Source organism: Pelodiscus sinensis, chromosome 1, assembly GCF_049634645.1.
Source record: "Pelodiscus sinensis isolate JC-2024 chromosome 1, ASM4963464v1, whole genome shotgun sequence".
In the NCBI taxonomy this organism is placed as follows: Eukaryota; Metazoa; Chordata; order Testudines; family Trionychidae; genus Pelodiscus; species Pelodiscus sinensis.
This window is the reverse complement of record NC_134711.1, coordinates 261,781,090-261,808,528: the sequence shown is the minus strand read 5'-3', so window position 1 is coordinate 261,808,528 and position 27,439 is coordinate 261,781,090.

Here is a 27,439-nt window from a genome sequence, read left to right as displayed (position 1 = left end):
TGAGCTTCATTAGATGTAGTGCTCCCAATTTAAATATTCACAATTATTTAACTTGATAAAATGATTGTATAAAGGATGTTTTAATTCCATTCTAGACATACTATTTCTATATTATAGCTGCACATTTATAAATAACACAAATGTGTTGGCTACAGATAGGAAATTCAATTATTGGGCTATTCGGTCAGTATAAGACTTGCCCTTGGTAAAGAAGCCCATTTTTTTTAACCTAGAAAAGAGAAGAAGATTAAAAATCCAGGAAAATGTAAAATAGGTACTGAAAACAAATACAGTAATATATGTGTTAAGCCTTGTTTTCTAAACCATTTTTGATACATTGTGAAGAAACAAAATCTTTAATGGAACCAGCATTTTCTGAAAACTTTTGTCTAATTATTAGTTCACAAAACTGCCCTTGTACCAAATGGCTTTAGACAATTCCAGGCACCGAAAATAAAAATTGTGAATTTCAATTTCAACAAAACACATTCTTATCTACAATATATATTTAGAGTTTGTCTGTTTCATCAAAAACTCCTCCTAAGTGGTAAGAGCTAGGACCACCAAATTTGGTATAGAGCTCCCTCTTATATCTTAAAGAAACACAAGGGTGCCTTGAACAATAGCTTATATACTGTTCTTAGAAATGAAATAGTATTGTCTTACAAGTTCCTTCTGTACTGCATGCACTCTAAAAACTGAAGTGATTTAAACACAATCAACAACCATAGATGCTTAAACTAGTGGTTCAATATTTAGTATTATTGTAAAAAAGTGATCATTACAGGTTCTGTGTCAGGCCAGGGCTGGGATAGGAACTACAAGCAGGACCTGGGGATCTAGGCTTCATCTAGACTGCAAGGTTCTTTCAGAATAAGCTTTTCCAGAAGAGATCTTCCAGAAAAGCTTATTTTGAGAGTATCTACACAGCAAAATCACAACGAAAAAGCAATCTGCTCCACTTCATTACAGGATCACTTTATTACAATAATACTAAAGTTATAGACAGTAATGGTGGAACAGTTTGTATACTAGAAATGCTGCATTTTTTTCCTTTGAAAATAAACATTTTATATATTGAAAGCTTTTGAAATAAACATTGTGTATATTGGAAACTACATGAAGTCAGGGATGTGGCTGCAACTACAGCACCTTTAGTTCAAGCATCTATGGTTGTTGATTGTATTTAAATCACTTCAGTATTTTGAGTGCATTCAGTAAAGTATGAAAGATTTGAAGAGAAGGACATTGGCATTCGAGAGGAGTTGTTATAGAAAGATCCTGATAGTAGGATGGATGCAGAAGGTCACCAACGAGGAATTATATAGGAAGGTACAGCCGAAAGAGAACCTATTGCAGAAGTAGGTTATACAATGGAAGTTAGAGCTATTCAGGTATATCTGCAAAATGAATGACGAACAAAAAGTTAAGACCTTAGTATTCGGCATAATGGATGGTCCAAATAGAAGAGGCAGACACCATAGAGAATGGGTAGATGATATAGTAGATTGGTGCAGAACTAGTCTACAGAAACTAAGCCACTCTGCACTGGACCATCAGGGAAAGATGGAAGGAAATAGTGAGGGAGGCATCAGACACCAACAGGCATTGAGCTTATAGTTGTTGATGATGATGACGATGGTTACAGGGTTAGCTAGGGGATGGACTTCAGAATCCCGATTTGTCAGTCAGTTTTCCCTTCACTAAATTTGTGATGCAGGTGACTAAAACAGGAGGCATCCAGACTACAGTTCAGTGTGTAGAATGTTATTTTGGCCCATGTAGAAGATCCTTTACATTTGCAATGTAACTAGTAGTTTACATATGTAAGTGGTTGCAAATGGTTGGTCCATAAAGGATAAAAGGCTTCCTATTAATAACCTGTTAACTGAAACTCCACTTTAGCACAGTGTTCTTTTGCTTGTTTGTTAGCTTGTTTGCATCAACTTGCAGGCTTGAGTTCTATCTGCATGCCATACAAGAGCACTGGAACTATTTTTACAGTAAGGACGTACACTGCTATTGAACCAAACTGTAAACCTCTTCAAGCTAGGGGGTGTGGCAACAATCCTTACTTCCAGCACTTACGATTCTATACATGCCCCAAATCAACAAAGAATGTAAGTACACGCCTTTCTTTAAGCATGTGAGTCATCCATTGACTTATGTTAGAAAGTAAACAGCAATGTGATATCAATGGGTCTATTGGTGTGGCTAGAATCAGGGCCTATGTGCAGTGGTGAAAGTAAAATTATTTTTTCCCACTACTGGGAGAGCATATCAGCTAAGGGAGAGCTGTGTGACCTCCCCACATGACCCACCAAGTGATTCCACCCCATCCCCTGCCCAGGGCCCCCACACTCCTCCCTTCCACATGATCTGGGGGCAGAGAGGACAGGAGACTAGAAAATAGCCATAGAAGTTGCAGGCCTTTCCCCCCCACTCTCTCCCAGCAGGCTAAGGAACAGAATCTCCATCCCCACTCCTTACGCTTCCAAAAAGCTGCATCTCCTTCAGAACTGTAGAGTGGAAGCTCTGCCAGGGGACAGGGCTGGGGTTCTGCTCCTTTCCCCATTGTGAGGGACAATAGCATGGAGGGAAAGGAGCAGAATATCATCAGTTCATCCAATTACAGTACTGCTCCCAGATCCCCCTGAGCCCTGTTCTTCTGACAGGCAGCACCATGGAGGGGCTAGGAGTGGAATGGTGTCTTTCCAGTACTCCATACTGGCTAAAGATACAGCATGCTGGATCAGCTTACTTGCACAGTTTCGGCTGCTTTCTTACTGGAACACTATACTGGCCTGTGCTAGCTTACTTTCCCCCCTGCCTAGGTAAGAAATAGGACTGTGAGGGTCAGCCTCTTCCATCAGCTCTACAGACTTGGCGTGCAAAGGAAAATGTCATTTTTATTTCAACTAACTAACTAACTGAATGTCTAGCCCTTTTTGTGTGCAAATGTCCTTGAAACGATAATCTGATTGTCAGGGTTTAAAAGAACAAGCAGTTGATGTCCAGTTCTGCATCATGAGCCTGGGAGGACATTATCATGTCCTCCTCACACCCTTTATGTAAAATGAGCCCATTAAGTTTAGGGCTGAGTGTTTCCAGCAAAGTGCTGAGCACCCTTAATTTATCTTGAAAATGTATATTAACAGACATTAAAATCTCATTACAAAAAGTCAGTGTGCAAAATGTCATAAATTAACCCTCTGAACAGATCTGGGAATTTGCCAGTTGTATGTTGCTCTCACTGCAATTTTAAGTTACTATTATATTACATCCTCACCTATCACATTCTTGGGAGAGACAAGAGATAATATCTTTTATTGGACCAACTTCTGTTGATGAGAGAGACACGTTTTTGTGTCCCATAGAGTCTTCTTAAGGTCTGAGAACGTTACTTCCAGTTTCACAGCAAAATGGAAGGTGTGCCTCACTGTTTAAAATAAGTACTTAGTATCAACTGTATTATATTTTATTCTAGCATTTTAAAAAATGGAGCTCTAGATTAGCCACATTGAGCTCCTGTTTAAGTTTGGGAAAGGCACTCTCAGCCAATATAAAAACAAAAAAAAATAGAATTACAAATGCTTCCCAACCCACAGAACACTAATGCTGAGAGAAACCTTAACATCTGTACATACGGCCTTTACCGAGAAGTCTGTAGGAATGCCTAACATAGTGAATGCTAGTGGAAAGGGGGTAATTTTAGAAGGTAAAATAAAAAAAAGAACAAGTTAAAAATCACCTAGAAAAGTTCGATGCCTGTAATTCACCAGGGCCTGATAAAATACATCCTAGAATAGATAGAGGAATCTGAGCCTGATAGAGGAGGAATCTGAGCCTCTAGCTATCATCTTTGGAAAATCATGGAAGACAGGAGAAATTCCAGAAGACTGGAAAAGGGAAAATATAGTGCCCATCTATAAAAAGGGTAATAAGAACAACCCGGGAAACTACAGACCAGTTAGTTTAAATTCTGTGCCAGGGAAGATAATGGAGCAAGTAATTAAGGAAATCATCTGTAAATACTTGAAAAGTGGTAAGGTGATAGGGAACAGCCAGCATGGATTTGTAAAGAACAAATCATGTCAAACCAATCTGATAGCTTTCTTTGACAGGATAACGAGTCTTGTGAATAAGGGAGAAGCAGTGGATGTGGTATATCTAGACTTTAGTAAGGCATTTTATACGGTCTTGCATGATATTCTTATCAATAAACTAGGTAAATACAACTTAGATGGGGATACTATAAGGTGGGTGCATAACTGGCTGGATAACCATACTCAGAGACTAGTTATTAATGGTTCACAATCCTGCTAGAAAGGCATAATAAGTGGGGTTCTGCAGGGGTCTGTTTTGGGACCATCCCTATTTAATATCTTCATCAACGATTTAGATATTGGTATAGAAAGTATGCTTATTAAGTTCGCAGATGATACTAAGCTGGGAGGGATTGCGACTAATCTGGAGGATAGGGTCATAATTCAAAATGACCTGGACAAATTGGAGAAATGGTCTGAGGTAAACAGGATGAAGTTTAATAAAGACAAATGCAAAGTGCTCCATTTAGGAAGGAACAATCATTTTCATACATACAGAATGGGAAGCGACTGTCTAGGAAGGAGTACGGCAGAAAGGGATCTAGGGGTTATAGTGGAACACAAGCTGAATATGAGTCAGCAGTGTGATGCTCTTGCAAAAAAAAGCAAATATGATTCTGGGATGTATTAACAGGTGTGTTGTGAGCAAGACACGAAAAGTCATTCTTCCTCTCTACTCTGCACTGGTTAGGCCTCAATTGGAGTATTGTGTCCAGTTCTGGGCACCGCATTTCAAGAAAGATGTGGAAAAATTGGAGAGGGTCCAGAGAAGAGCAACGAGAATGATTAAAGGTCTAGAGAACATGACCTATGAGGGAAGGCTGAAGGAATTGGGTTTGATTAGTTTAGAAAAGACAAGATTGAGGGGGGACATGATAACAGTTTTCAGATATCTAAAAGTGTGTCATAAGAAGGAGGGAGAAAACTTGTTCATCTTGGCCTCTGAGGATAGAACAAGAAGCCATGGGCTTAAACTGCAGCAAGGGAGGTTTAGGTTGGACATTAGGAAAAAGTTCCTAACTGTCAGGGTGGTCAAACACTGGAATAAATTGCCCAGGGAGGTTGTGGAATCCCCATCTCTGGAGATATTTAAGAATAGGTTAGAAAAATGTCTATCAGGGATGGTCTAGATAGTATTCGTTCCTGCCATGAGGGCAGGGGACTGGACTTGATGACCTCTCGAGGTCCCTTCCAGTCCTCGTATTCTATGATTCTATTATTCTATGATTCTATACCACACAGAAACTACATGACACCCAAACAATATCAATTTATCAAACTACTATCACTGGAACTGAATAATCTGTACTCTGTAAGGGACCAGACCCTGCCAAAACAACAGATAGAGAACTTGCAGACATATTTCCACTGCTAAAATGATCTCAGGAACCCCCCACAATGCATCTTTCCATGGCTCCCATGCATGCTTATCATCACAGGTGGTTTACCTCATCCTCTTCACAGATACCCTAATAACAACTATGTGGCTGAAACCAGACAATCACTAGGCTCTTGAATGAAGTCCCTCAAGAAAATGATAAAAAAAACATAAAAGCATGTTCTCATCCTCAAACGAAAGCTGCACAATGCTTTGAAAAGACAATACTGAGAGCACGTTATTCATTATTCTGTTAAGTTTGGTATACACTAAGGTATACACTTTTTTGGAAAAGGGATGTAAATTAGACGTAACGTAATTGCTAATAAAGCAGGGATTTAAATCTCCCATGCTTCATTAGCATAAAAATGGCTGCCGCTTTTTTCGGCATGGAGCTTTGTCTGAGAAAAGCACCAGTCTAGACACTGACCTTTTGAAAAATAAAGCCTTTTTCAAAAGATCCCTTATCCCTTATTTCATGAGATAAGATTTAAATCCCCGCTTCATTAGCAATTGTGATACTTCTAACTTACATCCCTTTTCCAAAAAAGGTATGTAGTCTAGACATAGCCTAAGGGTGTGTCTAGACCTTTATTTTTTCTGAAAAAAGAGGCCCAACCCCCCTCCTCTCCCAGCCCCTCCTGCTCCCCCAGTTCCCCTTCTCCCTCAGACCCTCCTGCTCTCCCAACCCTCTTCTCCCTCAGCCCCCCCGTTCCTAAGCCCTCACATGCCTAACAGCTGCCCCTCCTCCCCCCTCACTTCACCCAACCCCACCCGACCCCAAGGCTATGGTGGTGCCAGGACGCAAGGTGGCAGGACCCTGTGATAAGGGAAGCAGCAGCCTACTTGAGTCCCCCTCCAGGTTTTGAACTTCCCTCCCCGCTCCAGGTTTTGAGCCCCCCTCCAGGTTTTGAGCACCTTACCACATCGGTGAAAGATCATTTCAGTGATGAACAAAATATTTTGGAATGAAAATTCCAAGCTAACACGTCCTGGCGCGCACTGTGATCGAATCAGCTGTGATTCGAACTAGCGTGCTGGTGAGATCATGTTAATGAAGTGCGGGATATTTAAATCCCCGCTTCATTAACTACTTCGGTCGTCTCCATTTGCATCCCTAGTCCGAAGTAGGGATGCAGTGTAGACGTACCCTAAGGGATAAGTTTGAATTAAGATATGCTACCTCAGCTACATTAGTTGCACAGCTTAAGTCAAAGTATCTTAGCTCTAATTTTGTCACCATCCACAGTGTGGGAAGTTGAAGGGAGCACACTTGCCCTTAACTGTCCCTTACTTCTCATAGAAGCAGGACTACTGGCATTGAGGGGAGTGCTCTCTGAGTTTGAATTAGCATGACTTCACTAGACCCACTAATTCGAACCCAGGAAGATCAACCGCGTCTGTTTTGATCTTATCTGTAGTGTAGACATGGCCCTAGAGAATAAAAATCAAGGACTGGACGGAGTCACTGGATTTATGTCATATTACAAGAACCTGTAACCCACTAACCAAAATTGTGGGATACACCCTCCCAAGGAACAAGAAGGAATATTAAGTGGATGCAAGTGATTTTCTGGCCAGTCCTCATGGAAGTGCCACCCAGCCCAATCTTGTCTCACAGCTCCAGCCACAGCTTGCGATTCCAGCTCTGATAAGGGTACAGCCTTGGTTTCTGAACATAAGTAGGGGTATGTCCACACTGAAGCATTTTTCCAGAAAACTGGCCATTTTTCTGGAAGAACAATACTTGCGTCCACACTGCTATTGTGTTCTTTCTACAAAAAGTAAAAAGAACAGAGGGTTTTTTCTGACAGTGGTAAACCTCTTTCTACGAGGAAGAAGCCTTTTTCTGAAAACGCTTTTTTGGATAAAGGCATGTGTAGATGCAGAAGAGGGAATTCTGTCGAAAAAAGAGGCCTCCAGGAAATAACACAGGTGCCCTGGTGGCCACTCTGTCCAAACTTATCAGAACTCTAAAGTTCCTGTCTCCTGCCAGTTCTTAAAACTGCAAGCAGCCGGGACAAGCCTTATGGCAGGGAGCCAGCCCAGACAGCTTCACTTGACTGCATGGCTCTCCCTGCCACCCAAATTTGGACCCATTGCCCAGCCACAAGCCCCCCGAGACCCACCTGACCCTCCAGGGAGCACCACCAGGGCTCCCAGGACTCAGCCAAGGGCACCAAAAGACGTGTGCCATCATGGTCCAGGGTGGAGATCCTGGCCCTCCTGGAGGTGTAGGGTGAGGAGGAGACCCTTCAGGATCTCTGCTTCCAGAGGCACAATGTGGACATATACGTGTGGGGCCATCACATGCCCAGAGGAAGATGTCAAGTAGTAAGCTGTGAAGTCCAAAAGCTGGGCAACCAGAGCACGCACTGCGAAAGCTTTGCTGTCCCTCGGAGAGGAAGGCAAGCAAGCAGTAGAAGCAGAGAAAAGGCTGAGAGAAGTACGCATCTCAGCAAGCCTTAGGCAACAGCACCCAGAAGAAACTGTTGACCTAATGTCCTGCCTGAAGTGGAGCAGATCGCTTTTTTTTTTTTTTTTTCACTTTTGCTGTGTAGATGCTCCCTTTTGAAATAAGCTTTTCTGGAAGATCTTTTCTGGAAAGCTTATCCTGAAAGAAGCTTACAGTCTAGTTGTAGCCTAGATCCCAGGCCCTGCTTGTGGTTACTATCCCAACCATGGCTTGTCTCCTGTCAGTGCCTCCTGGGCATAGGGGACACTGTTAGATTCCATTAGGGTATGTCTACACTACAAAGTTAGTTTGAACTAACAGACGTTAGTTCGAACTAACTTTCATAGGTGCTACACTAGCGCTCCGTTAGTTCAAATTTAATTCCACGAGGATTCAGCCTCATTCCACGAGGATTAAGCCTAGTTCGAATTTACTAGTTCGAATTAAGGGCTGTGTAGCCCCTTAATTCGAACTAGTGGGAGGCTAGCCCTCCCCAGGTTTCCCTGGTGGCCACTCTGGCCAACACCAGGGAAACTCGTCTGCCCCCCTCCTGGCCCCGGACCCCTTAAAGGGGCACGGGCTGACTACGGTGCCCATGCCAGGTGCAAGACTGCCAGCACCCAGCCAGCAGACCCTGCACCTGGCACGGCTCGAGCCACCCACCCGATGCCCCCCAGCCCTCCCCCTCTTCCCGGGACCAGGCTGGTGGCTCCCAGGAGCTTGCCCAGGAACGCAAGAGATGGGCACCCGCCTGGGCTAGTGCGGACATCGTGGACGTCATCCATGACCTCCGCACTAGGCACAGGAAGGTGGCCGGCTAAGGCAGGAGAGCTGCCAGCCTGGCCAGCCAGGAGCAGGTGTGCATGAAAATTAACGGGGTCCACTGAGACCCCCGATCCTGAGCCCTGAGCTTACAATGGCCGTCCTGGGTCAGACCAAAGGTCCATCTAGCCCAGTAGCCTGTCTGCCGACAGTAGCCAACCCTAGGGACCCTGGAGGGGATGGACCGAAGACAGTGACCAAGCCATTTGTCTCGTGCCATCCCTCTCCAGCCTTCCACAAACCTTGGGCAGGGACACCACTCCTACCCCCTGGCTAACAGACCTCCATGGACCCAACCTCCATGACTTGATCTCACTTCCCTTTAAACTCTGTTCTAGTTGTAGCCTTCACAGCCTCCTGCGGCAAGGAGTTCCACAGGTTGACTCTTTGCTTTGTGAAGAAAAACTTTCTGTTACTAGTTTGAAGCCTGCTACCCATTCCTTTCCTTTGGTGTCCTCTAGTCCTTCTTTATGGGAACTAATGAAGAACTTTTCTGTATGCATCCTCTCCCACCAACTCCTGCTTTTAGAGACCTCTATCCTGTCCCCCCTCCGTCTCCTCTTTTCTAAGCTGAAAAGTCCCAGTCTCTTTAGCCTCTCTTCATATGGGACCTGTTCCCAACCCCTGATCATTGTAGTTTCCCTCCGCTCTCCCAGAATCTCTCTTCCCCTCTACCACCTCCTTTTCCAGTCTCCCCCAGTTTTGTTCAATAAAGACAGATTCCATTTTTGAACACAATTGTCCTTTATTTTGTACATCAAGAAAAGGGGCTAGGGAAGGGTAAGTGGAAGGAGGTGAGGGAGGAATGGGGTAAGTACCCCCGATGGGGAGGACTGGGCTGGCTCTGCGGGCTTTTGGGGTGGAACCTCTCCTGCAGCCCCCCAATTGCCCCCTCTCCCCAGATGGCAGCCTGCAGCAAGTGCAGCTGGTTTGATGGCCGAGTGTTATGATGTGCCCAGCGTGGGTACTCCGGGGACTCCAAGCCAGTACTGCTTTGCAAGCGGGGCACCCCTGAGAACTGTCTGTCCGGGGTGGGGGTCGGGACCCTTTAAGCACAGCCCTCGGCTAGCCTGAGACAGCATCTCCATGCTCTAAGTCCTCCTCTGATGCCCTGCCGGCACTGCTTCCGGCCATCCTTAAGCCTGGTTCAGGGTCCACTTAATGTGGACATGCTAGTTTGAATTAGCAAAACGCTAATTCGAACTAGTTTTTTAGTCTAGATCCGTTAGTTCAAATTAGCTTAGTTCGAATTAACTTATTTCGAACTAAGTTAGTTCGAATTAACATTGTAGTGTAGACATACCCTTACTGATAAAATGGGGCACAACAGAAAAAGTTTGTTTACCACAGCACCAAACTTCTCTTTTTCTCCAGTGAGTGCAGCGGTGTTAATGTGTCATTCTACCATGAGTGGTCCTTTACAATATATACTAACTTCTTATGCTGTGATGCTGTGAATAACTGTCCCAGAATTAAACAAGAGCTCTGTGTGGCTAATCTAGAATTCCATTAAAAAAAAAATCTTGATCCTCTCACTCAGCTCTTGCTCTCATTATCACTGTTTAAATCAGGATTTGAGTAACTCAAATCAATGGTTTTGCAATGGTTTGAAATGGCTCTCAAAGGGGAATCAGGAGATAGATAGATAGATAGATAGATAGATAGATAGATAGATAGATAGATAGATAGATAGATAGATAGATAGATAGATAGATAGATAGATAGATTCCATCTAGAAATCTGCAGTTATCTCAAGTTTGGAAAAAGAATAACCACATCTCAGTACACTATAGATTATATATTTATAAGATATAAATTATGTATGTTCCAGAAATGTTAGTATAGGTAAGGACATGATATTCTTACTGGAAAAATAAAAACATGGATAGCAAAAAACACATTCACTCAGGAATATAGATGATTACCGAAAATAAAATCTCACTCTCTACAAAATTTGCAAGAAGTTACATTTGCACAGATTGCAAATGAGAGAAACAATTCTTGTGTTCCTTCTCATTCTTTTTTCTTTATGCTAAACCAAATGGCAGTGTCTTCAAGCTAAAATCTGTCATTTAGATGTGAAAAAAAATTTCACCCTGGTCAAAAACACAAATGTACTCAAGGTTTTTTTGCTGTTGCTGTTGCTGTCGTCATTTTTCAGAGGTACAAATGTCTTTGATCTTCTCCTGTTCCACTTTCCAAAAAACTAAACACAGAGCAAAATTATTCATTGATTACATCTCATACCGGAAGATCCATATGTGCTATATGCAAATTTTTTTTGAATATTTCTCTCAATTTTAAGCAATTGTATCTTCCATTGTAATTCCATCCTTTTGCAAACACATACCTATGAAAGTTTAATGGCAGGTATGTTCACATACATAACAAGTTCTAAGTAAATATTTGTGAGTATTTATTGAAAGCAAATGTATATGTTTAATCAACAACACACTTTGCATTATACTATTCTGAAAGAATACACTGTGAAAAACTACAGGCCAAGAATTTTATACAGAAGTCATTTAATGAAAAATGTCAAAGGATAAATATTTTAAGAAAACCCTCATCCCATTTAAAGATAATATGTGAACAGAAAAAAAAGATGAAATTTATTAAGTTAATTAGTAATTCTTCATCCGGCATTAATGGAAGTAAATACAAGAGTCAGGAAAAATCACCCCTCTCCCCACCCATGTTCCTTTAGGAGTAGCTCCATTCTCTACATGTATAAGATATTGTTTCACTTCCACCCCCCTCCCACTTACTTACACACATACATACACCAACTTTCTAAAGATTATAGCAGCAGGATATTCGATGTTTTAGTGAGTTTTGTAAATTATATGTTCTTATATTTGAAATCAGAAAATATATATTGACCTTACTATCTACAGCTATTCCCTATTATTTGCACCAAGTTCTGTAAAACTTTAAGGCTATTCTGATTTTCTTTTGAATTTTATAAAGATAAAATAGGGTTTTTTTAATAGCAAGAAATTCACCATTCTCTTGATGTCTCTTAGCAAGCACAAACATAAAGCCTGTTTAATTTTGACTATGAAGAATTTAGAGGAGCCAATACACATACTACACACCACTTTTTTGCAGTTACCAAATATATGAAGTATGTTGCTGTACATGTCAGCATCTTATTATTTTCACACTTTATAAAATTTGGAGTTTATCTGCTGCATGAAGTTAAGTGGAATGGATTGATTTCTTTCAGATATTGATGTATGTGTGAGATCAATATAAAATCTAGTGCACAATCTCACATTCTCTAGCTTGAGTCTTCCACACTTGAGTCAGTTTTCCCTAACAGATATTGTCTATCAACAAACACAATGAGGATTGATTTAAATCAAATATATTGAAAACATTGATTTTAATCATGATTCTAAAGCAGGAAGCAGGAAGCCTGGATGTAAATCATCAGTTTTAATCAAGTTTCACATTTCTACTTCTTATTTATTTTAATAAAGAAATGTTGATTCTCATTGACAGGTAACCATTAAAAAATCTTGATTTGTAACTAAATACAACCTTTAAACTTGATGCATCTTTTGTCTAAGGAGGCTATATTGTATCTATATTAATTTATATAAACGATTAGATAGCTTTATTTGCATTTATTCATAGTCCTAAACTTTTCCCATTTTAATTATTTTATAAAATGGTGAATAATGTATTTCTTATCCACCAGATGATTAATTATTTGTTTCCGATTTTGGTTAAGCTCCATTTGGATGGAAAAATCAAATTGAATTAAAATACAAAACAAAAGAAAAACCCAGTGCTTAAACTTCTTTTTAAATTAACGAAAACAAACTTAAATTTGCTGGATGCATAAGAAAAAAAGTATCGATGTTTGTCAAAAAATCCAATTAAAACTAGTATGTATTATAGAAAACAAGTACTGTATATTATCTGTAGCTGTTGAATTAGATTGATTTTTTTCTGCTCATTAAGTCTTGTAAGATTTTAGAACTAGTGGAGACATAGTTTATAGTCATAGTATTTTGGGGAAAAAATTGATGCTTTTTACTACAAATTGATTCCTTAACTTTTACTGACAAGCTATTGAATTAGTTCAATAAACTGAAATGAAGGAAGTATTCTCTCTGCACCTTGAAAAGATATGAATGCCATCAATTGTTGTTTGGGGACATCAACAAATTCTGGTTCTGGTTGTTTAGTCCTTGATTTCTACTAGCTCAGTATTTTGACTTAAAAAACAACAACTTGGCAGCAAATATGTCTCTTTAATATTATTTTTGCAAAAACAAAAGGAAAAACTATGTAGCACTTTAAAGACTAACAAGATGGTTTAATAGGTGATGAACTTTCGTGGACCAGATGGAAATGGGTCTGGCCCACGAAAGCTCATCACCTATTAAACCATTTTGTTAGTCTTTAAAATGCTACATAGTTTTTCCTTTTGTTTTTGCAAGATCAGAGTAAAACGGCTACCTCTCTATTAATATTATTTTTGTGTTCCTTTATATAATTGTAATAAATTATAATCAATTTGGAACTTAATATAGATTGTCAACTTCAAATTTAAGTTGAAATATATATTTTAAATTGATTGTAAATTAAAAAATTAAAAATTCAATGTTTTAATTAAAAAATGCTTTACTGATACATGTTTACTCCTAGTAAAACTACTTAGTCTAACAGATGATTTTTTTGCTTCTAGCTGTATGACTGATGTTAGTTTAATATTCACTAAATAAATTCATGCACCTATTCAGCTTTTCACTGGTAAACATCATAGAACTTTATAAATAATTTCATTATGACAGTGGATTTCATTAGGAATAATTTATTTGGCACACATAATGGTTTGCATCTGTTTATAAATTATCATGAGAAGTATTCAAATAGGCCAGAAGAAGATGGAAAGAACAAAAGAGGATTGGATTAAGTGATTTGAGGAAATAGTATCTTTTAAGAAATACATATACATAAAATTTACATACAATAAGATATAAGTTCTTTTCTTTGGTTACTATGTGCAGGGATTTCATATAGGAGGGATGAAGTAATTTTTTAAAAAGTGTAAACATAGAGAAGGTTAAGAGATTGTTTCAGATGGTACAATGAAATATAATTAGGAATAATGAAATGATATTAAATAAAGTGGAAAAACTGAAAATGAGATATTCTGATAAGGTGGGTTATTGGGTTGTTAGGGTAGATGTAGTTTGGTGAAGCAAAAAGTAACTATTGATATCGTAGCTCCTCCCAGAGTATCTGTCCAGGCTACCTAAAACACATAGCCTGTGTACACTACAAAGATAAATCAGAAAAAGAAACACAATTTGCAGTATGAAAATTGCATATCTTTTTCTGATTTACTGTCAAAAGAGGCTTTTCCGAAATTTGGCCCTCCTACACAGGTCCTAATTTTGGAAAACACCCCTCTATTGGAACATCCCTTCTTTCTCATAAAATGTGGTTTACAGGGATGCTGAAAAAACTCATCCGCTTTTCTGACTTTTTTTCTCCTTGGTACCTCTGGTATCCCAGAAAAGCTCTGCAGTCTAGCCATAGGAAGTTACATATATTCTGCCTATACATCAACATTTATATACCATTTTTTGTAAAGCCTATTCCTGCTTATTATTGTTATACTGATGTTCACAGTTTCTGGATAGAATATGATTGCAAAGATGGACAATGCCTCAGCAATTTATTGATGATTACATGAAAGAAGATACATTATGGCTAGAACATTTAGCTTTGTAGAGGTCCACGGTGTTCAATGATTTCATCAGTTTCTCTTAGCAAGTGGAATCTTAGATGGGGAGAAATGTTGTGCGACATTTCAGTCCTTTGAGTGAAGCAAGTGTTTCTTATTCTTGAGCCAGATTTACTGTAGGCTTTCTTTGCCATTATAACTATACTGGTGTACCATACTGGCAGTGCACTCCTTGGGTATGTCTACACATCAGAGTTATCTCAGGATAAGAGGTATCCTGAAATAGCTATCCCACATCTTTGGAAGGTGTCTGCTATTCAAAAGATAGTGGACGTGCTATTTCACCATCCCTATAAACCTCATTGTAGGAGGAATAAGGGACGGCTCGAAATAGAACTTTATTCCAAAATCTGGTGCTGTGTAGATAGCACCAACTTTCGAAGTAGCCTATTTCGAAATAGACTCAAAATGAGCTACACAATGTGCATAGCACAAATTGTGTATCTTATTTCAAGTTTATGGTGCGGTGTATATGCACCCTTTTTGTGTTTGCAGCTTATATTGTTACCATGACACATCTGTTGTTATAACTTACTCCATTTCCCCATTACCTACCCTAAATGAACTAAGCTATATCAATGAAAGTGCAGTTTTCCCAGGAAAATTGCATCTACACGCAAGGTTTTTTCTGGCATAGCTGTGCTGGTCAGCCACTTTACACCTATGTCTGATATAGCTATGACTGATGGAGTTTGTAATGTAGCTCCAGAACTTCAGGAAAATATGTTATGTTCATCATTTTAAGAAAACAGAAATATGTTTCCCTGTAGCAGAACAATTTATCCTGGTGAATATGCTATTACTTATCACTTTATGAGCTTCTAGAAGTTTCAGAATAGATGTTTAGATGGTTAGCTCTCACCTGAAGGGTTAAAGTGCTTAGCTGGTTTGTAGCCATTTTGCAAAGAATAATTTTCAGAAAAAAATATTTGAGAAAATGACTAGTGCTAAATTAAAAAGTTAAGGTTTAGGCTACATCACATTACAAAATTTGGCATGGGACAGAAACCTAGAAAAGCTTCATCGTACAAAGTAAAATATAATTGTTGCAAAAGAAGAAATCAAGAAATGGAGTGGCAAGTGATACAATTGTTTCTATAGTTAGAGATATGAAATATCCTATTTTCACAGGAATCTACTTCTTGAGGCTCCTGACTCTTCCCTCCTGATGCCATGCTTTGGCATTTTCAAAAACCTAAATCAGTAGGTTTTACTTTTCTCCCTTTATACTCTTGGTTCTTCCAGAAGAGAAGGCTTCAAAAGATAGATGAGTTCAGTTCTGGATACATGAGAACAAACTCTTTCTTGGTATAACTTTGTCCATTGAATTTGCTATTTTGGTAGCATATCCAGGAGTAGAAACACTGAAGAAGTTAATTGGATATGAAAGATTTAGGCTAGAGAAAGAGATTTAGGATAGAGCACAGAGACAATAGATGAAATTAATTAAGATCTCATTCAGACTCATTCACACAGAGGTATACTTACTGAGCAAGTTAACTTCACTGGGTGCAATGGCATTATTCATGGGGCAAATGTCAGAGTAAAAGTGTCAGAAACAGCCCCTGCAGGATTGTTTTAGACTTTATGTCTTGATTTATTATATGGCCATAAAATTCTGAAGCTATTTGCATTTTGTGATATTTTTAAATAGCGGTAATGGTAATAACCAGTATTTCATCATTGCACATTACAAAGAAATTGGCTTTTATTTAATTCAGATTGATTAGAATGCTGTTTCAACATAAAGGATCTGTGAAAACACTGAGCATCTATTCCCACCTTAATGTGACACATTCTTTTTTCTTTAACTGTGATAAATTAATTAAGAAAATTACATCCTCGGTGTATTGTAGCCATCAGGAAAATCAGAATTACATTTCGCAAAGATAATATATATGAATTGTCTAAGCTATATTTGTAACTTCTCTGTTCTCTGTAGCTCAGAGAAGGTGGGTGTTTTGAGCATTTTTTGGACTCTTTTTAGTAGGACTGCTCCCCAACCTACGGACAGTGCATTCACCCACTTGGAGATGAGTCATCTTCATTCACTAAAGACTACTGGGCAACAACTTCCAGTGACCTTTCAAACCAGAGTCTCAGGTGTAGGGGATTATATTGGACATGCACACACACACACAAAAGAAAGAGAGAGAGAAAGAAAATGGAATGTGAGGAAGGGATCTGGATTGCTGATGATAATCATAGAATCATAGAATAATAGGACTGGAAAGGACCTCGAGAGGTCATCGAGTCCAGCCCCCCGCCCTCAAGGCAGGACCAAGCTCCGTCTACACCATCCCTGACAAATGTCTATCCAACCTGTTCTTAAATATCTCCAGAGAGGGAGATTCCACCACCTCCCTTGGCAATTTATTCCAATATTTGACCACCCTGACAGTTACGAATTTTTTCCTAATGTCCAATCTAAACCTCCCCTGCTGCACTTTAAGCCCATTACTCCTTGTCCTGTCCTCAGAAACCAAGAGGAACAAATTTTCTCCTTCCTCCTTGTGACACCCTTTTAGATATTTGAAAACCGCTATCATGTCCCCCCTTAATCTTCTTTTTTCCAAACTAAACAAGCCCAGTTCATGAAGCCTGGCTTCATAGGTCATGTTCTCGAAACCTTTAATCATTCTTGTCGCTCTTCTCTGTACCCTTTCCAATTTCTCCACATCTTTCTTGAAATGTGGCGCCCAGAACTGGACACAGTACTCCAGCTGAGGCCTAACTAGCGCAGAGTAGAGTGGCAGAATGACTTCACGAGTTTTGCTTACAACACACCTGTTGATACAACCTAGAATCATATTTGCTTTTTTTGCAACAGCATCACACTGTTGACTCATATTCAACTTGTGGTCCACTATGACCCCTCTTTCCGCCATGCTCCTTCCTAGACAGTCGCTCCCCATCCATAATGTGTATGGAATTCTGAGCAAGGCTACGCATTGGTCTTGGGTCTGGTCTAAAACAGCCTCTCTTTCTAATCTGCTAGAAGGTGTTCCCCTTCACCTCTGCCCTGGCCAACTCCTACTTCACCCCTTCTCCATCTCTGCCCCATCCCTGCCCTGCTTTTTCCCACCAAGTTTGGCTCACTCCCCTGAGCATGTTGCTTCCTTGCTCATCCCACTCCTTCCTGCAAGCATCTCCTGGCTGATTTGCTACAAGTGGTAGGTGCGGGAAGGGTAGAAAAGGCACTGTTCTGTGGGGCCAACCATCAGGGGTGAGATGCTAGGGGAAGAGAGAGTCATTGGTAGGGACCCACACCATTTTTTTTTCTTCCCAGCTGCCTCATTTACTGAATTACATTTTTAGCTTCCTTGCCATCATCTCCTTTGTTCAGGCTCAGTCCTGAGATCTCATGAGCAACAGTGGTGTCCCTCAAGGGGAAATCTAGTTGGCTTGAAGCTTAAAACCCAATTCCAAAGTGTTCTGATGAGATGATCCAATTGACAAGGACCTGGAGAAGATTTTTCAGCATCTCATATTGTCTTTCCATGAGCATTAGCATGCGCTGAGCAGTTTGTATTTTCACTTGATCTTTTCTTCTTTCTTTTCTGTGTTTAACTGTGTAACAACTTTGACCAGATCCTCTCTTGTCTTCCAGTTTTTTGGGAGGTTTTCCCCCCCTTAGTTGTTGGAGTCTGTCTGCTGGTGAACATGCATGACATCTCAAAACCTGATCTGGAAAAATAGCAATTAACAACAGAATTAACTAACATTCACATCTCTGAACAAAAATTACCACTTTTCTTGTTACCCTAAAAAATCAAACACTGATCTCTGCACACCTTCCGATCAGGGTGAGTTAAAAGGGGGGAGGGTTTAATATTGGGCATGGGTTCCCCAAGGAAGTACAGTCTGGGCTTGTAAAGCAGGTATACATAAGAACAATTCCAAGAAGGTACAGTCTTGGCTTGTGCAGAAGCTGCACTTGGGAGCTATGTGTAATAATCCTACATTGTCCGCAGGCTGCGAGTGTCACTGATATATCACTGCTGAGGGTTTTCAGGCAAACCCAGGCTGAGTTTCTTAATGCTATGCAGCCAGACTTTGTGACACTTGGTTCCAGTAGCACTGATTGAGGAATGGCTTGGGAGATCATGTCAGATTATGTCAGATCATGGTGCTGGGGAAATGACATCCCTGATATGGAATCTCCATGATAAAATTAGTAAGTACGTCAGGAAAAGCTTTAACACCATCTCCCATCAAGACTCCATTGATATCTGTGTGTACATCGATTCTCTGTTTCAACATAACACAGACCCAGGCAGGGCTTAACTAGCTCACAAGTCAGTCTCCATTCACATCATGCCTCCACCCCGACCCTGGCTGCAACTTTCCATCGGTGGTTTTACAGACCACCCCACTTCAATACACAATGACTAACTACCCTTCATGGATGCTGCAGCCTCCCTTCCTTGGCTGCACTCGAACAATTAAATACCCCACAAGGTCTCCACCCTTACTCCCCTGGCTGCAACAGTGCATGTTAGCACCCTGGGCCACCATGCTCTCCTCCCCCCGACCTCAGCTGCACTAGAACAACTAACTGGTCCCCATGGCTTCTGGTCCCTCTACCCCTGCTGCACTAGATCAACTTTGCACCCCGCATGGCTCCCATCCACACTGCCTGCACAACATCATATCCCGAGTCTCTTCCCTTGCTTCTTGGCCCCACATCTCTTCACTTCCTTTATGCTCCACATTCAGTTGCTGAGAGTGTCTAAACTAAAGAGTTTTTTCAAAAAAAGGGGCCATTTTTTCAAAAAAAATTCCCCTGCATCTAGACTGCTGCTGCGTTCTTTTGAAATAATTGCATTTAACAAATTATGATGTTTATGCCTCTTTGCTTCCAGTTTGATGGTCAGACAACTTTGCAAAGGAAAATGTAAGGGGAGTGTGAGGAACTTAGGCAACCTCTGTAGTACAGTATGTGATATCTATTCTTTTTCTTTCTTGTTTCCAGTTGTTGACTTCAGTAGGTAAACTACTGAATATCCACAGGCTCCTTGTATAACAGAACAGAATCTGGATCCGAGTGTATAGTCAATTTTGAAGAGGTATCACTGAAAGCTGAAAGCTGATGGCAGCTTTTATTTATCTAACTACAAAAATAGATTTTCAATCAACATTTTTAATGTAAACATTTTCATAAAAGACATTGTTCCTTAAAGCTCGGGTAGTTGGCATATTGTCAATGTGCGTTGGAGAGCTATTCTTGCTTGAGTGGATTTCAAGAGAGTTTATTCAACATTCCATATAATCATATACACAGATATAATTTTCTTTGCATTACCTTGGGAAATGTAGATGTATGATTCTGTGCAAATGGAATAAGAGCCCATTGACTAAAATCCTTTTCTGAGTAAAGGGTCTAATTTTTCCTCTGAATTAGTATAACACTAATGTCAGGCTGTTAAAGTGTATAGGTCCTTCAGGAATTATCACATCTGAGTGTAGACCTCAGACTGAACTTCTAAGGTGTGTGTTTCATGTTTGTCCTTCCTTTTCCAAAATATAATATTGTGATAGGGTAACTTCTTTGGGAAAACATATTGTATTAAGTGTATAAATGCTTTATGTATCACTGGGGGACAAAAACTGTATTCACCCACATAGGTAGGGTCACAACCCCTCATCCAGAAAATGAAAACAACATGGGATGATTCAATTCACATAATTCATTCTGGGTAGAGCACATCCACCTCACCTTTTGGGGAGACTTGCATATACTTGTCAAGTAACAGAGTCTCTGGCCTCATTTAACAGACTGGTTTGCTGCAGATATTACAGTATAAAGCAGTAAGCTCTTCTTTTTAAAAAACCCAGTCACAGTAGAGTGAGATGAGGGTCTCCACTTAAGAGATGTGACAGCTGGGAGCCAGAAACCTTTAAATAGGTGCAACTGAGGGACTATGGAGGGAGAAATAAAGATGTTGTTACCCTGCAACTGAGATAGTTAGGTTGATGTATAACTCTGCTAAAAACATTACTTTTGTATATTCACTATACATCAAAAGATATCACAAACATGTATCTCAACGGCTGAATATAACACTTTTTCAAATAAATGGAATGTCAAGCTTCACAAAACAATGTAGTTGATATACACCAAATAAATGTATTGTTTTCTTGATGTTTGTTATGTGTCTTAATACATTAAGAAGAATTAAATGTACTGACAAACATTTAGTTTAAAAGAAAATGTATAGTGTGGTTTTTGTTGTTTAAGAAACAAAACTTCGAAGTCAACTTTGATTTTCATGCTTAACTATGTCTTGTAAAACTTGGAATGTCAAACTATATTCTTTATAAAAATATGCTTTACCGTGAAAATGTGACTTATGTGTTTGGTCAAGACAGTTCAACTAAATTACTTTATCAAAAGATGACATGCTGAGAGTTCTTCATCTGCCTGCCTTTATCATTAGAATATTGAGTAGCTTCAACTCAGGTAAATGTGGTAAAAACAAGTAAGTTTATAAACAAAGAAACACCTATTATTACAGATAAACAGCTTGTTTGTTAACAAGATGTTAAACAAATGAAGAGAAGTCCTGAAACCTAAACCCTGACAGTTGGATCCATAAAGTTTAGAAGCTACTGTACCAAATCCTGCAGCTATCCAGAGATCTCGTGGAATGACCAGGACACAATGAAGGCACAGGACCACTGGCTCTGGATCCTCTGGAATGTTGGAACAGATAAATTGTGATGTTTTCTGTCTTCTATGGCAAGTTATCTTCTGTTTTCTCGAAACCAGTGTATAACTTTCTTATTGATGTTGTAACAGGTGTATGTAGAAGTTAGATATGAAATCCTAATAAATAGATTAGGTCTTGGTTCCTATGGTTTTATCACTGGCAAGATTGCTTTCTTGTTGGCAAGACTTCTCTGTCTCACTGGGATGACATATTGGATGACCCCAAGACACCAGACACATCCAGAGACACTAAGCAAAATGTGCATGAAGCAAATTTTCAGTTGTGGACCCTCCCTTATGCTGGCAGTTACCAGGCATGTTCCAGCATCTCAAGACTACTGCTTTCTTGCCTTTTCTCTACCGTGGTGCCAATTTTGAAAAAGATTGGCAAAGCCAGGGAAAAGTAGGGGTTCTATTAAGGACAGGTTGTCCTTTTCCCATTCAAAATAGAGACTATGAATACTGAAATTAATAATCAATTTTCCAACAACATATATAGAGTGGAAGTAAGTCAAATTACTTGCCAGTTCTGTGCTGCAGAATAACTCCCTCTGACAATATATTTGCAGAGCATGAATTCCTCTACTTATAAGAGACTAAAGCAGGATTTTCTGCACAAAACTTAAAAATATTAAAAATTGAAATGAACATAGGATTCACTTTCTCTTTCTAGGAATCTGGTACCAGTCTTTACCATAAGACAGTTATACACAGAGACAATTAATACATTCCTTTTTTTGAATAACACTACGGGTTGAACCTCCCATTCTGGAAGTCTCTGGTCTGGCAGCCTCTGTGGTCTGGCAGGGACAGGGTTGTTGCTGAACCAAAGAGCCCTGGCAGTGGAAGTGGGAGCCAGGTGAGAGAATGTGGGGCTGGGGAGCCCCGGCTGGGCCTACAGTGGCTGACCAGGCTATGGCCAGAAGAGCTCCTGCCCCAGCAATGAACCCCTGGCATCAGGCAATGTGGCCAGGCAATCCTGGCTGTGGAACCTTTAGCAGTGGAGATGGTGGCGGCTGGGTGCTTCTATCCCAGGAACTCTGGGGAACACTGCTGGCAGTAGTCATGCTGTCCTGGCTGGGAACTCCAGGAGACCTTGGGGCAGTGTGTGGGCAGCAGGATGGGGAGCCCGTGCCATCCAGCATTAGCAGGGCTAATAGCAGGGCGGACAACCCGAGGGAGCCTGGGAGCAGAGCAGCCAACAGGTGAGCACTGACCTCCCCTGGTTTATCTTAGCGTAAAGAGGAAGCCTGTGATCACTATTATAGTTGCCAGAAAGAGCAATTGGTTCAAGATTAGTGAATTGGGAGAGGATATAGATCATAAAGAGTATCTTTCTTTCTGCTGGTTCACAATTTAAAAAAACAACAACAACAAAAACCCCACCATGTACACCAGAGTGTCCTTGCTTCTTCATTAGTACTTTCATCAATACGGATAGTCTCGTCACACATGCAGATCTCAACTTTTCTATGCTGTCCCGTTTTGCATGATTCTCGTCCATTTCCTGCCATGAATCCTCAATAAAAGTGTGATTTCCATAGTTACGTCCATCATGGAGCCTTGTATGAATCTAAAAACTACACTATGTACTCGTATATGCACTACAGTCTATCTATCTATCTATCTATCTATCTATCTATCTATCTATCTATCTATCTATCTATCTATCTATCTATCTATCTATCTATTTACAAAATAAATACAGGAATTGATACTTCTGACAGTCACAGTATATCTACATAGCAAGCCATTATTTCAGAATAATGTTGAAATGGAGGACTTCTTACTTCAACTCCTGTAAGCCTCATTTCACAAGGAGTAACGGAAGTTGAAGGAAGAGCATTCTTCCTTCAACTTCTTGCTGTGTAGACAGTGCCAAAAGCTGAATTAAGCTATTTTGACTTCAGCTACGCAATTGATGTAACTGAAGTTGCATATCTTAATTCAGCTTTTGCCCTGCAGTGTAGACGTGCCTTCAGAGGTCTGATTTGATGTAGGCTCGCCCTGGAAATTATATTTACAATTAAAATGTTTAGTGAGACTACTTAATCCTAACCATTCACACTATGGAGAACATGCACAACTGCACATAAGAAGGAAAAGAAAACTTAACAAGTTGCTGTCAGGTGCTCATAATATCTTTGGTTCAATGATGTAATGCAGCTCCTGAAGACATTTGTCCCCCAGTCTGTTATTCCTCCTTTATGATGATCCCCATCCCTCCCAGTCTCAATCCTACTGACTTCTGTACAATTATAAGTAACTGTGATCTGAGCAAAGGAAAAAGCCTTGGGTTTTCCCCTGACAGATCCCTCTTCTTCCTACAGGGTTCTGACCAGTCTGGTTCTGACTGGTGTTCAACATGGCTGCCTGTTTTGTAATGATGACAGAACTCACTACTGATTGCTCAGGAGTTTCCAGCTTGTAACTAAAGGATATGTGTACATATGCAAGGGTATCTATCATTAAAGCTGCCTTTCATGCCAGATTCCAAACAGCTACTGAGCATGGTTAACAACTTCCTGCTCTCCCTCTATTGTGATGAAATAGCACATACCTCTTTGCACTCACTCAAGGCTCTGTTTTGTCATCTTGTCTGGGAATGTTTCCATATCAGTTTAAAGTAGAAATCCGTCACTATAATTGCAGCAATAAGTGTTTTTGAATGAACACCATGGAATAAGAAAAAAAATGGGGCTTACACAAATATACTTGTTTTCTGAAAGACCCAAGATATGCAAAGTTAAAATCAACTTTCAGAGTTGTGTTTTTCAATGTTAGCATTAGATATACTAATTTTAATAATAGTCATCATAAATAATTCATTTTCTAGAGCATCTGTCTAGGTTTTGGAGGAACATCCATGGCAAATACCATGTTTAAATTTGTCCTAGCTTTTTCAATATTTATAGTAACAAATTTGCTTTTCTGCTGTCAATGGGATTTCACATTTTCATTGCAATTCCTCATGATGGCTGTCCATCAAGCAGAGACTATATGAATCTTCTGTTAGCAGAATAAAACATTTAGATAAGTCCTTTTTCAATCAAGTAAGCAAACTCCTAGTTTAAATTATTTTAACTTTTATAGTCTGAGAGGCATTAGGGTGCAAACAAGACAGTAGTTGCACTGGAATCCTGAACAGATACATAAAAAAATAACCACTCTATCTGTTGTGCATACTTAGTAATATATAAAGATATACCATGCAACATAAAATAATTCCTTTTTCTAGGAGCACTGCATCCAGAGGGTTTAATCAGGCACTATGCTGACATCAATGAAAGCTCAGGACATTCCACACCCTGCAGGAGATGCTGAGAAACAGGCCATTACCTACGTGAGTATTAAAGAATGTTGCTAGTGCTAAAGCCATTAGAGCTCATCTATCAAATTCTTGTTTGTTCCTCTGTGGATTTGTCTAGGCTAAAGTTTTTGCTTCTGTTTCAACTTGTGTTAATTGATTGTCAATTAGCTTGAGCTGTAAATGTTCATCTAGATACTCCAGAAATGACTGTGGTTTATCCTAGGGTAAACAGGAGGTCTGTGATAACTATTATGATTGCCAGAAAGATCAATTGGTTCAAGATTGTGAATTAAGAGAGGACATATATCATAAGACTATCTTTCTTTCTGTTGGTTCACAATAAAATAATGTGCACCACGGGTCCTTGCTTCTTCATTAGTATCATTAAAAGTTTGTGTCTTAGACATCTCTTACATTGAAAATGGCAAATTCTTCCTTCCTGCATCTCATTTTCACCCTTCTTAGGACATTTTTACTAACTCTTTAGGAGAATCTCCTATCTATATTCCCATAAAGTACTCCCACAGTCCTCTGCAGTATCATATCTAATTATATGGATAAATGGGGGGAAAAGGAATTCCTTCTGATAGCTTTGCCACTTGGCTTATCACAACATCTTATCCGGTTATAAGAGAACAATTTATCTTGTACTTTGGCATCCAAAACACACAGTTCAACTCCATATTTCATCACCAAAGTTCCTTTATTTTGCATACAGCTATGATCACATATGGCTGGTGAGGGGTAAGTGAAGGGCATACCACAATACCAAATTTACACAGGAAAACTCTTCCTCCATGTACATTTACACATTACATTACATCAGAAGTTTTCAGATTGGCTTGCTTACTTTTCAGCATCCAGTCCCTGGGTACATCTACACTAGCTCGTTAGTTCGAGCTAGGTAGGGTAATTAGGGCAAGCGGAGTTGCAAATGAAGCCTGGGATTTAAATATCCCAGGCTTCATTTGCATGTTCCCGGGTGCCGCCATTTTTAAATCCCCCTTAGTCCGAACTCCGTGCCTGCGGCTACATGCGGCACGGAGTAGGTAGTTCAAATTAAAGATCCTAATTTGAATGACCGTTACTCCTCATTCCACGAGGAGTAATGGTAGTTTGAATAAGGATCTTTAATTTGAACTACCTACTCTGTGCCGCGTGTAGCCGCGGGCACGGAGTTTGGACTAAGTGGGATTTAAAAATGACGGCGCCCGGGAACATGCAAATGAAGCCTGGGATATTTAAATCCCAGGCTTCATTTGCAACTCCGCTTGTCCTAATTACCCTACCTAGCTCGAACTAACGAGCTAGTGTAGATGTACCCCCTGTGAAGCATGCTCAGTCTATGTGCTGGCCATGTAGATTTTTACATACCGTGTTTATCCTGTTCATTGTCCATAGTATGAGTGTTCTTACTTATCTTAGCTGTATCAAACATTTTTTTTCAGACTAAAGGTCTATTTATACCCCTAATTCTAGTCTCTAAGAAATGAGGCATCCCTCCATGTGTTAATTATTCTGGCTAAGCCAGGTCTTGCCTACAAAAATGCCTACAATGAATTTTCCCCTCTTCCTATGCATTTTAGAAGTCTCTGTTCTGTATTTAGGATCAAAACATACTGTGTAGCATTTACAATCCCTTCCATTTAGAATAGTTTAGCCTTCTTTCCCATGTACATTCTGTGTGTGCTGTAAGTTGGCAAGGCCTTCACCACCTAATTGTTTCTTTAATGTGACATGCACTTGTAGCTATTCAAGATGAAGCAACCTTGAGCTCCTTCTTCTAATAGGAAGTTTCATGGGAATGCAAAGAAAAAACATGGGTGTGATGACATTCCTCCTTTCTCACAAGTGCAAGAGCAAGCCACAGCTGGCCTGCTGTTGAAGAAGTTGAAAATGTGGCATGTAACTTTTGAAGATATGATAGTAAATGCTCCACCAAGGGCATGATCCTCAGAGATTCTGGTCATCTTAAATTCTTATTGACTCAGCACCTCCCTGGGTCAGGACCTTTCAGTATGTGTATACTGCAGCTGGATGCAAGCCTCCCAATCTGGGTAGACAGTCTTGTGCTAATCTGGTTTGAGTTAACACACTAGAAATAATGGCGCAGATTTTATGCTCACGCAACACCTTCATCTATCAAGGCCACTCAATCTCCTAGGTCTGCACTCAGGAAGCTAGCCTAAACCTTTGCCAGTGCCAAAACATTTAAAATGTACTTGAATATCTTGAGCCAATCTATTGTAAGGTTGTCTATCTGGTGCAGGAGGCTTGCATCCAGCTGCAGTATACACATACCCTTAGTATCTTAAGTAATTGCCCAGAACTTTATTTATGACCAATTGATGCAAGTGCTGCTCAGAAGTGAAAGAATGTCTAAAAATATAGCTGCTGTTCCCTTCTAGTCTTGAATGTGTTCTGTGGTAGGTCATTCCCATAGTAATCTAATGAACCTTGGCTTCGTCTGATATCTTGAGATCAAGCATAGAGAAACCTCGTCTATTCCTGTTATCTGTAATCAGCATTTTTATACAAGAAACAGAAAACCATCAAGAATGACATTTCTAACTTAGATCGTCTCATCTCAAGACAAACATCCACACCGACTGACACCTTGCAAGACTTTTGTTCCACCAGACAAGAAATCTACTATACACACTTCTATTCCCTACAACAAAGAAAAGACAATAAATTTTCTAACCTGCTCCATACCACTGGCTACAACAGCAACTGCCTCAACCCACCGGATAATATTGTTAACCTCTCCAGCTACAAACTCAATCCAGCAGAAGAGTCTGTCTTGTCCCGGGGTCTCTCTTTCTGCCCCACGTCCCCCACAAACTGGATACAATTTTGTGGTGACCTTGAGGCTTTTTTTCGCCGCCT